General features: G+C 35.8%; 1 pseudogene; it reads right to left on the reverse strand.

Annotated features, from left to right (window-relative positions):
• Positions 1-1,533: 1,533 nt before the first annotated feature.
• LOC116900089 overlaps positions 1,534-12,399 on the reverse strand; it is a 73,666-nt pseudogene continuing 62,800 nt past the window's right edge.

Below are 12,399 nucleotides of genomic sequence, written 5' to 3' on the forward strand. Positions count from 1 at the left end.
ATTCTTATGACATTACCTTTTCTGTTTTGAAAGCAGGTAAAAGCCTTAATTGACCTTATTAGAATTAGAATCATAAATATACATCTATTAAAAGGCTAACATTCATTGAGTATAAAAAGCTCTAACATGGAAAGTTACACAGAAATAATATTTATATATTAAAATAATTAATAATATCACATATCATATATAATATTAGACCTATTTAATTTTCCAGTTTACAACTGTTTCTACTAAATGAATGTTAGCTTTTTAGTAGATATAGTATTTAAGACAGATTTTCTTTTTTTATGTTTACACGATGGAATTTTATTCAACTATAAAACAACAAAATGTTTCATTTTCAGAAAAATGGGTTCTGCTTCCTTAAAACATAAAACATTTCAGAACACTTGTTAGATAAAAGATTACTAAATACATACTGGTTAAACGCATCCAGTGACTGTTTAGTAAAACATTAATAGGTGTTAATTGACCTCAAAAGACATCTTGGAAATGCACCAAAATTCTCTCTTATTTTTTATTAGATATTATATTATTTACATTTCAAATGTTATCCCCTTTCCTGGTTTTCCCTCCAGAAACCCTCTATCACATCCTCCCCCCTGTCCTGTGAGGGTGCTCCCAACCCCCACACTACTGCCTCCCTGCCCTGACATTCCCCTACACTGTGATGTCCCAGCCTTCCCAGGACCAGGGGCCTTTCCTCCCATTGATATCCTACAAGGCCATCCTCTGCTACGCTCAAGACACGGGTCCCTCCATGAGTACTCTTTGGTCAGTGGTTTAGTCCCTGGGAGCCCTGGGCGGAGAAGTGGGTGGTGTCTGGTTGATTAATATTGTCGTTCTTCCTATGGGTTGCAAACCCCTTCAAGTCCTTCAGTTCTTTCTCTAACTCTTCCACTGGGGACCCCATGTTCAGTCCAATGGTTGGCTGCAAGCATCTGCCTCTGTATCTGTCAGGCTCTTCAGAGACTCTCAGGAAACAGCTACAATCAGGCTCCTGTCAGGAAACACTTTTCGGCATCCACAATAGTGTCTGGTTTTGGTGTCTGTATATGGGTTGGATGCCTCGGTGGGGCAGTCTCTAGATGACCTTTCCTTCAGTCTCTGCTCCACACTTTCTCTCAGTATTTCTTCCCTTGAGTATTTTGTTCCCTCTTCTAAGAAGGACTGAGGCATGTACATTTTGATCTTACTTCTTCTTGAGCTTCATGTGGTCTGTGGATTGTATCGTGGGTATTCCAAGCTTTTGGGCTAATATCCACCTATCAGTGAGTGCATACCATGTGTTTCCTTTTCTGACTGGGTTGCCTCACTTAGGATGATATTTTCTTTTCTTTTCAAATTTTACCATTTAATTTACTAAGGAATATCATACAAAGTAAGGCATTTCAGTGTCATGTATAACCAAGTTACTGTCCATCCAAAAAAATTTTTGCACATCAATAAAATGCATCTAAGAACCTAGGAACACTATTCTTCTTATTACTGCATAAAAATAACCACAATGAATAAGTATTTGTGTAATATTTACTCCTTTGTCTCATTTCCAGAAACTGTAACAAGCTCTAAAAGTAATTCAGTGTTGGTAAGGATGTCTTGATTGCTGGTGGCAGAAGCATTGACAGTTCCTATCCCTGACACAGATCCCTGTTGAATATTTGGAAGGATAAGTGTTGTTCCTCCTGCAGTAATCAAGGTATCACCTCTCCCAGCTTTCACAGATGCTAGCACTGTACTGCTAGAGTGAGTGACTTTTTTATTCTGATGTGTTTTACTATATTTGGCAAGGTGGTCACTTCTCATTAAGCCTTTTGAACATTCTGGACAAATAAATTTCTTCTCACCTGTATTCGTTCTTCTGTGCTTCTGTTAATTCATTGCTCAGTGTAAATCTTTTACCACCGAACATCCAATCACAAATAAAAGGGTGCACCCCAGAATACCAACACAGATGTGCTCTCAGATGTGAGGTTTTCCCATAGATTTTACCACATTCTGGTATATAACAAATGTGTTGTTTCTTTTCCCTAAAATTGGTACCTCTCGAACCACCTTCTTTACAGTTGGGACAGGTGCAAGCTACCCTCCCAAGTCTTTCCTTCTTGATGTTGGTACCCTTCTTAGTCTACCACTTGTACTCATGAGTCATTGGTATTGGTATTCAGTGTAGAATCACTTCTGAGCTGCTACCCTTCAGGATCAGGCTCTTCTTCCTTTATCCTAAAATGAATGAGGTGAGATAAGGTTGAAGACACGGCTCAGCAGTTAAGATCACTGCTCTTCTAGAGGACTGAGATTTGGTTCACAGCCCCCATATGTTGGCTCACAACCATTTGACACTTCACATCTACAGGACCCAAGGCCTTCTTTTGACCTCTGTAAGCACCAAGCATGCACATGGTACACACATATATGCAAGTAAACCACTTCTAAACATAAAAATATCTTTAAAAAATAGACTACCACTGATAATGGAACAGCTATCGCTTGTAATATCAAGACACAGCATAAAAATGTTGCAATTCAGAAGGAGGATATATGTCCAGACCTGCAGGACCGTCAGCATTCTCTCCTAGGCATAGATGTATAACAGGAGAATCTATAGAATTTACTGTAACTGTCTGTAGATTTAGAAACTGACCAATGGACTAACTGGATTGAAGTCGAGGCTCCACCTGCTGTGACTTGACCAAGCCTGAGTGTCTGAACAGGTGTCAAAGTAATTTGTTGGAAAGCAGTGTTCTGTATTTGCAAACTCTGCAAGTTCTGTACTTGAAAATTTTACCTGTCCAGAAAGAGTCATTGTCTGTACCTGAATTAAAAAATGTTCCAGGATTCAACTGCAACTGGAGGTTTTACAAAGCCTGTTGTGATATATTTTGACCACTGGCTTACATGCCATGGATTAACTGTGGTGTAACACCTCGCGCAATTTGGGTTTGACTGGTTGGCTGTTGAGAATCTTGAAGTTGTAGATGTTGTACAACAGGCTGTGCTGTAGAAACCTGAATATTCTGAGTCTGTGTCTCTTCAGAAACAGGGAACTGGATATAATTTCCCTGCAGATCCATGGACTAACCTACTAGTGGTAGTCAAGCTATTTGCGCTTTCCTTTAATATACCTGTACTATATATTATAACAGCCAACTATGATGAAGAGGTACATCTATTTCCAATTTTCTGAGGAATCTCCGGACTGATATCCAGAGTGGTTGTACCAGCTTGCAATCCCACCAAAAATGGAGGAGAGTTTCTCTTTCTCCACATCCTCGCCAGCATCTGCTGTCACCTGAGTTTTCTCTCTTAGCCAGTCTGATTGGTGTGAAGTGGAATCTCAGGGTTGTTTTCACTTGCATTTCCCAGATTACTAAGGATGTTGAACATTTCTTTAGGTGTTTCTCAGTCATTTTAATTTACTCAGTTGAGAATTTTCTGTTTAGCTCTGTTCCTCATTTTTTAATAGGGTTATTTGGTTCGCTGGAATCTAACTTCTTGTGTTCTTTGTATATATTAGATATTAGACCACTACTGGATGTAGGATTGGTAAAGATCTTTTCTCAATCTGTTAGTGGCCATTTTGTCCTATTGATAGTGTCCTTTGCCTTACAGAAGCTTTGCAATTTTAAGAGGTCCCATTTGCCAATTCTTGATCTTAGAGCATAAGCCATTGGTGTTCTGTTCAGAAAAATTTTCCCTGTGTCCATGTGTTGGATTAAGGCACTTCCCTACTTTCTCATTTATTTGTTTTAGTGTATCTGGTTTTATATGAAGGTCCTTGATTCATTTGGACTTCAGCTTTTTGCAAGGAGATAAGGATGGATCAATTTGCATTCTTCTACATGCTGACAACCAGTTGAACCAGCATCATTGGTTGAAAATGCTGTCTTTTTCCCACTGGATGGTTTTAGCTCCTTTGTCAAAGATCAAGTGACCATAAGTGTGTAGGTTCATTTCTGGGTCTTCATGGCTATCTCTGTGCCAATATTATGCAGTTTTTAATCACTATTACTCTGTAATACAGCTGGAAGTTAGAGATGGTGATTCCCCCAGAAGTTTTTATTATTGAGAATAGTTTTTGCTATCCTGGGTTTTTTGTTATTCCAAATGAATTTGCAAATTGCTCTTTCTAACTCTATGAAGAATTTAGTTGGAATTTTGATAGGGATTGTATTGAATCTATGGACTGCTTTAGGCAAGAAGGTCATATTTCCAATATTTAATCCTGCCAATCCATGATCATGGGATATCTTTCTATCTTCTGAGATCTTTGATTTCTTTCTTCTGAGACTTGAAGTTCTTGTCATATAGATCTTCCACTTGCTGGGTAGAGTCACACCAAGGTATTTTATATTATGACTATTGTGAAGGGTATCATTTCCCTAATTTCTTTCTCTATCTGTTCATGCTTTGAATAGAATAAGGCTACGGATATAATGAATTAGTTTTTATATCCAGCCACTTGTTGAAGTTGTTAATCAGATTTAGGATTTCTCAAATTTTGGGTGTTAGTTAAGTATATTATCATATCATCTGTAAAGAGTGATGTTTTAACTTATTTCTTTCTATTTTATATCCCTTTTATCTCCTTTTGTCATCTCATTGTTCTGGCTAGGATTTGGAGTACTATATTCAATAGGTATGGAGAGAATGTACAGCATTATCTAGGTCCTGATTTTAGTAGAATTGGTTCTAGTTTCTCTCCATTTAGTTTGATTTTGGCTACTGTTTGCTGTATATTGATTTTTATTATGTTTAGGTATGGGCCTTGAATCCATGATATTTCCAAGACTTTTATCATAAACAGACGTTAAATTTTCTCAAATGCTTATTCAGAATCTAATGAAATAATCATGTGGTTTTTTTTAATTAAGTGTGTTTATATAGTGGATTATGTTGCTGGATTTCTGTATATTGAACCATCCCTGTATCCCTGGGAAGAAGCCGACTTGATCATGAAGGATCATCATTTTGTGTGCTTTTAGATTCTGTTTTCAAGAATTTTATTGAGTATTTTTGCATCAATATTCATAAGTGAAATTGGTCTGAAATTCTCTTTCTTTGTTGGGTCTTTGTGTAGTTTAGGTATAAGCATAATTGTGACCTCAAACAATGAAATAGATAGTGTTCCTTCTGTTTCTATTTTGTGGCATAGTTTGAAGAGTATTGGTATTGGTTCTTCTATGAAGGTCTGATAGATCCTGCACTAAACCCATCTGGTCCTGGGCTTTTTTTGGTTGGGAGACTTTTAATTACTGCTTCTATTTCTTTAAGGGTTATGGGACTATTTAGATGATTTTCTGATCCTGATTTAAATTTGGTATCTGGTATCTGCTTAGAAAATTGTCCATTTAATCCAGATTTTCCAGTTTTCTTGATTATTCACTTTGATTATTCACTGATGATTTTTTTTTTCATTACCTTGGTTTCTGTTGTTATTCCTCCCTTTTCAGTTCTGATTTTGTTAATTTGGATACTGTCTCTGTGCCCTCTGGTTAGTTTGGCTAAGGGTTTCTTAGCCAAACCAAGATCCTGGTTTTGCTGATTCTTTGTATAGTGCTCTTTGTTTCTATTTGATTGATTTCATCCCTGAGTTTGATTATTTCCTGCTGTCTACTCCTCTTGGGTGTATTTGCTTCTTTTTGTTCTAGAGCATTCAGATGAGCTGTCAAGCTGCTAATGTATGCTCTGTCCAATTTCTTTCTGGAGGTACTAAGAGCTATGAGTTTTCCTTTTAGCACTGCTTTCATTGTGTCCCATAAGTTTGGGTATGTTGTATCTTCATTTTCATTAAATTCTAAAAAGTCTGTAAGTTCTTTCTTTAGTTCTTCCTTGATCAAGTTATCATTGAGTAGAACATTGTCTAACTTCCATGAGTATTTGTCTTTCTGCTTCTTTCATTTGTTTTATTTTATTGAAGACTAGCCTTAGTTCATGGTGATCTGATGGGATATATGGGATTATTTCAGTCTTTTTTATTGGACTTTTAAATTTGGATTTCAAATATTATCCCTTATCCCAGTTTCCTGTCCATAAGCCCCCTATCTCATCCTCCTCCCCCTTCTTCTATGAGGGTGCTCACCCACCCATCCCTCTATCTCTTCCCACCTCCATGACATTCCCCTACCCTGGGGGGGTCCATCCTTGGAATGACCAAGGGCTTTTCTTCCCATTAGTGCCCAACAAGGCCATCCTTTGCTACATCCTTAGCTGGAGTCATGGGTCTGTCCATGTGTATTTTTGGATTGTGGTTTATTTTCTGGGAGCTCTGGCTGGTTGGTATTGTTGTTCTTATGAGGTTCCAAGCCCCTTCAGCTCCTTCAATCCTTTCTCTAACTCCTCCAATGGGGACCCAGTTCAATCACTGGCTGTGAGAGTCGGCCTCTGTATTTGTCATGCTCTAGCAGAGCTTCTCAGGAGACAGTTATATCAGGCTCCTGTCAGTATGCACTTCTTGGCATCAGCATTTTTTTCTGGGTTTGGTGGCTGTATATAGGCTGGATCCCCAGGTGGGGCAATCTCTGGATGGCCTTTCCTTTAGTCTCTGCTCTAAACTTTGTCCCTGTATTTTCTCCTATGAATATTTTTGTTCCCCCTTCTTGTATCTGTTGAGACTTGTTTTGTGACTGATTATATGGTCAATTTTTGAGGAGATACCATGAGGTGCTGAGAAGAAGTTAATTCTTTTGTTTTAGGATAAAATATTCTATAAATATCTGGTTCATAACTTCTGTTAGTATCACTGTTTGTCTGTTTAGTTTCTGTTTCTATGATCTGTGCATTGATGAGAATGACATGCTGAAGTCTCCCACTATTATTTTGTGTGGTGCAACGTATGCTTTGATCCTTATTAAAGTTTCTTTTATATATGTGGGTGCTCTAGAATTTGGAGCATAGATACTCAGAATTGAGAGTTCATCTTGGTGGATTTTTCCTTTGACGAGTATAAAGTGTCCTTCCTTATCCCTTTTCATAACTCTTGGTTGAAAGTTGATTTTATTCGATATTAGAATGGCTACTCCAACTTGTTTCTTGGAACTATTGGATTTTTTTTTCCATCCTTTTACTTCGAGGTAGTGTCTGTCTTTGTCACTGAGGTGTGTTTCCTGTCCTGAGGTGTGTTTCAACAGTGAAATGTTGAGTCCTGTTCATTTTCCTATTCTGTTAGTTTACGTCTTTTATTGGGGAGTTGAGTCCACTGGTGTTAGGAGATATACAGGAATAGTGATTGTTGTTTTCTGTAACTTTTGTTGTTAGAGGTGTAATTATGTTTGTGTGGCTCTCTTCTTTTGGTGTGTTGAATGAAGATTTCTTTTTTGCTTTTTCTTGGGTTTAGTTTCCCTCTTTTTGTTGAAGTTTTCCATTTATTATCCTTTGTAGGGCTCAATTCGTATAAAAATATTGATTAAATTTGTTTCTTGTCATGGAATATGTTGGTTTCTCCAAATGTTAATTGAGAGTTTAGCTGGGTATAGTAGCCTGGGCTGGCATTTGTGTTTGACATTTGTCTAGGATCTTCTGGTTTTTAGAGTCTTTCTTGAGAAGTCTGGTATTATTTGGTAGGTCTGCCTTTATGTTTCTTGACATTTTTCTTTTACTACTTTTAATATTCTTCCCCCTTTTGTGCATTTGGTGTTTTGATTATTATGTGACAAAAGGAATTTCTTTTCTTGTTCATTCTATTTGGAATTCTGTAGGCTTTTATATTCCTTTTGATTTTATTTTATTGTATGAGTACACTGTAGCTATTCTCATTACAGATGGCAGCCACCATGTGGTTGCATTTGAACTCAGGAGCTCAGGAAGAGCAGTCGGGTGCTCTTAACCACTGAGCCATCTTCCAGCCCTCTCTCTTTTCATGTGAAAGTTTTCTATAATTTTCTTAAGGATATTTATTGACCTTTTAAATTTGGAGTTATCACTATTTTCTATACCATTTATTCATAGGTTTAGTCTTCTCATTGTGTCCCAGATATCCTGAATATTTGGGTTAGGAGCTTTTTGTATTTTACATTTTCTTTGAATGTTGTGTCAATGTTTCCTGTGCTTACATCTATGTCTCCTGATCTCTTTCCTAGGTTTTCCATATCCAGAGTTGTCTACTTTGTTGATTCCTTTATTGTTTATATTTCCACTTTTGGATCCTGTATGGTTTTGTTCTATTCCTTCACCTCTTTCATTGTGTTCTCCTGTATTTCTTTAAGGGAGTTATTATGTCCTTAATGTCCTCTGTCATCATCATGAGATGTTAACTTTAAATCTGAATCTTTTTTTCCTGGTGTTTTGGCATATCCAGGATATGCTGTAGTAGAAAAACTGGGTTCTGATGGTGACAAGTAGCCTTGGTTTCTCTTTCTCATGTTCTTGTGCTTACCTCTTGCAATCTGGTTATCTCTGGTGTTAGTTGGTCTTGCTGTGTTTTACTAGAGCTTTTTAGTCCTGTGAGCAGTTGATCCTTTGATCTTAGGTGTGTCAGTATTCCTTGGAGACCACCTCTCTCTGGGTGGGATTTGGGTGCCGAGAGTTGTGCCACAGGGTTAACTCTGGGGTGCAGATGGAGACTGGAAATAGGACAGATTTTCTATTGACTTTTGATGATATTTTATTTTACAAAAAATGTGGAGTTTATTAACTTTTAGATTACAAACTACTATAGCCAATTATGCAGCTAGGCTTAGGAAAAAAATGTCAAAATATATAAATAGTTTAAGACTAATATAAAAATATAACTCCAGTAATATATCTGAAGTTATAGTTATATCTTCATTGCTTTTAGATATATTGCTATTAAGCATTATTTTAATATTTATCTCAAAGATAATTCATAAGAACCTACATTTATGACATAAGAGGCTTTAACTTACAAAACACTCAAGAGCAAGGATGAGGCATATTTTTCTTCAGATTTCTTTTATTAAAGTTGTTTGAATTAAAAACTATTTTGCTGTTAAACAAAGTGTGCCTTTGAAGGCTTTGTCAGTGTAATACTGTACATAATAAATTGACAAGTTCAAGTGACAGAACTTACAATATTAACCATGGAACACTTACTAGTTATTACTATTTTCTTTTGTGAAAAAGGATTATCTCATAAATATGCTTATGGGAGATTTGAAAATCTTTTGCTTTGCTGTAAGGGACTGTGGTGAACATTTTTTTTCTGCTTAATGTTTTACCCTTAAGAAACTATGATAACTATAATGTTTTCTGGTTGAAACATGTACTTCTTTTGTGTTTTAAAATATCCATATTATAATTTTAAAATAGAAAATTACATTTTTTAGTTTTTTAGAGTTTTAACTGTTGTACAATGAGTTTTGATAATATCTACCTCCACTTAATCTCCTTATCAAACAAACCAAATCCTTATGATGAATTTGTGCTTTCTAAAATACTCTTGGGCATTTCATTTCTTTCACTGGAGCATGGTTGACTTTTCAGGGACCTCAGTCTTACAGAAAACTGAACATTCTTTTTCTAGGAACTAATAATTGCAAATTTCTCTAAGCTTAGTGGTGAGACTGTGTGCCCAGCTTCACACTCCACGCTGAGAATTTTTGTATCTTGGACTTGAATAGTTTTGTACATGCCGTAATGACTAGTGCAAGTTCTTATGTGCAACTTCCCTGTTGTGTTCACAAGAAGTATCCTTGTAGTCGTTCATGTATCTGCACTTGCGTTTTTACTGCCCCTTCCACCTCAATGATCCCTGAGCTTTGGGAAGGAGGGTTTTGCTATATATATTCCCATTAGGGGTAATCATTCTGTGAACTCTTATTTTCTACATCTTGGCCAGATGTGGGCCTGTGAAAAAAAGTTAATATTTAAACACAACTTAAATCACCTTTAGCCTACAAGCCTCCTTCAATTATTTCAAGGTTCTTATATAAATATTTACTGACTAACCTACAAGATTTCACATTTTAGTTATAGTATATGTATCACATGATAATGTAATGTTTTCTATTCTATTATTATGTCATAAATATTTATGCATCTTTGTATATTTTAAATTTCTTTTTATTATATAAGTGATGAGATAAAATATATTTTAGGAAAATAAAAGCTAAGTTATAAGTTGTAGCTGCAAAAATAGTTTTGCTGAATGGTATATTTTAATCCAACTGCTAGGTAATATTTATAGTTATATTGGATTTTTCAGAGTCATCATAAAGCAATGAGTAACATTTAAATATTAATCCAGTGAGGATGCCCCTATTTGATATTTACACTATCATCAATCTAGTCATAAGGATGTTGAGAAATTCCAGCCCAAGTCATTTTTCCCAGCCGTTTAAACATGTACCCTCTTTGTAGTGGTTCAAATAAGAATGGCCTTTACAGATCTATATGTTTGAATGCTTAGTCACCAGGGAGTGACACTATTTGAAAGGGTTACAAAGACCAAGAGGTGTGGTCTTGTTGGAGAAAGTATGTCACTTGGTGGTGGGTGCCAAGCCAAGAGAGAGTCTCTCTCTCTCTCTCTCTCTCTCTCTCTCTCTCTCTCTCTCTCTCTCTCTCTCTCTCTCTCTGCTTTCAGATCATAATGCAGTTCTCAGCTACTGCTCTAGTGTCTGGCACATCATGCTTCCTGCTATGATTATAATGAACTAAGCCTCTGAAATTGTAAGCAAGCCCCCGATTAAATTCTTTCTAAGAGTTGATGTTATTATGACTTCTCTTTATATCAACTGAACAGTGGTTAAGTCATGCTGCATATGCAATATCAGTGCTATAAAGTAGGTATGGGTAACTGCTTTTTTTTTTACTAAGAGAATATATATATATATATATATATATATATACATATATATGTGTGTGTGTGTGTGTGTGTGTGTGTGATACAGAAATATATGTGTACGTGAACAAATACATACCTGAAAACTATATGGTAGTAATGTTTTAGTTCATAAATATATGGAAATAATGACATACATATTTACATACATATACAAACACATAAATATAGCCTTTCAACAATTTTATCCACCATTTTTATCTGTGTGTATATGTATAAGTAAGTGAGTACAATGCCTTTTGTTAGCTCTATTCTTGCATCTTGAAGTAGATAAATTAATTGGAAGAATACAATAATAATGTTCATAAACATTCTCAGTTCATGTGAGTATTTTAATATAGAGTTTGGGAGACAGTGACAAGGGCCTATATAAAAATGTTTCATTAAATCTCACTTAAATTCATTCTTTAATTTTATTTTGTATGCACTAAAATTTACAATAGGAAATAGGCCCAAACAATCAATTTAATGCTAGTTCTAGTGTTATAAGAATGATCCCTCTACCCACAATGGCATCAGAATTCTTCCAAGACCCTTCAGTTCTCTTATGTCATTTTCTACAGCAGATAGTCACACTTGAGGAGCAGTGCTATTTACTACTCATTACAGACAGGCCAGTGTAGCATTTTTTGAATGATCAGCAGTTTTCTCTCTAACATAGAAAATGACAAGGTGAAGTACTAACCTTAAGGAAAATAGGTGAGTGTAAAAGATATGGATATAAATGCTTTTGCAACTAAACAAGCCAGCAAAATACAGTACCAGGTCCAAAAAAAGAAGACAAACTTCTAGGAGTTTTATACAATTTAGTTCCATGAATGATAACAAGAGAAGTGTTTAATAGCTGGTTTGGGTCTTTTAATATTTATCATTCCATAAATATGCAAACTACAAAAAGCCTTTTGTGTCATCATTAACTAATTCTGGCTCAATTGTCTTTGCCCATGTAAGATGATCTGCATACATTTTATGATGCCTACCAGTCCATCACTTTACTTATTTATTTTCATAACAGAGAAACACACATCTAGCTTTAGAGCTAGAATAGAGAAAATGTCTGACTTTTTCCAGATTCACGGCAATTATCAGGGTGTGTAGTCTTCAAATTGTATCCTAAATTTCTTGCTCCTGATACCATTCTAGGTACTGTTCTATCTTGCTATCTACATTTTCATTTTTAAATTATATGGCCTTTGTATGACAGGATTTGATTCCTGTCTTTAATTTGCATAAAAGTGAGTAAGGCATTTCTCTATTCCAGATTTAATTTACAGGTTTCTTTGCATTCTTCAGTTGTGCATAATATCTCTTTTCTCTGATTCTATTTTCTGAACATTTCTGAACATTCTGGACAGAGCAGAATCTTAGATCCATTTTGGTTCAGTGTACTCTATCTGTAATCCCCTCATTTTTCTGTAGTTTAGAGGGTCAGTAAACTGATTATCATTGTTTAAAAAGAAGCTCCTTTATTCTACTGGGCAAAACAAGGGAGCATTAATAGTTTTCATACAAAGCACAGCCCCATAACAATGCTTCATTCAAAATTGTCAACAGGAAAATTTTAGAAAAGGACTTAGGTATTACATTTATAGCAGCTC

The sequence above is a fragment of the Rattus rattus genome, chromosome 5, assembly GCF_011064425.1.
Source record: "Rattus rattus isolate New Zealand chromosome 5, Rrattus_CSIRO_v1, whole genome shotgun sequence".
NCBI classification, from domain to species: Eukaryota; Metazoa; Chordata; class Mammalia; order Rodentia; family Muridae; genus Rattus; species Rattus rattus.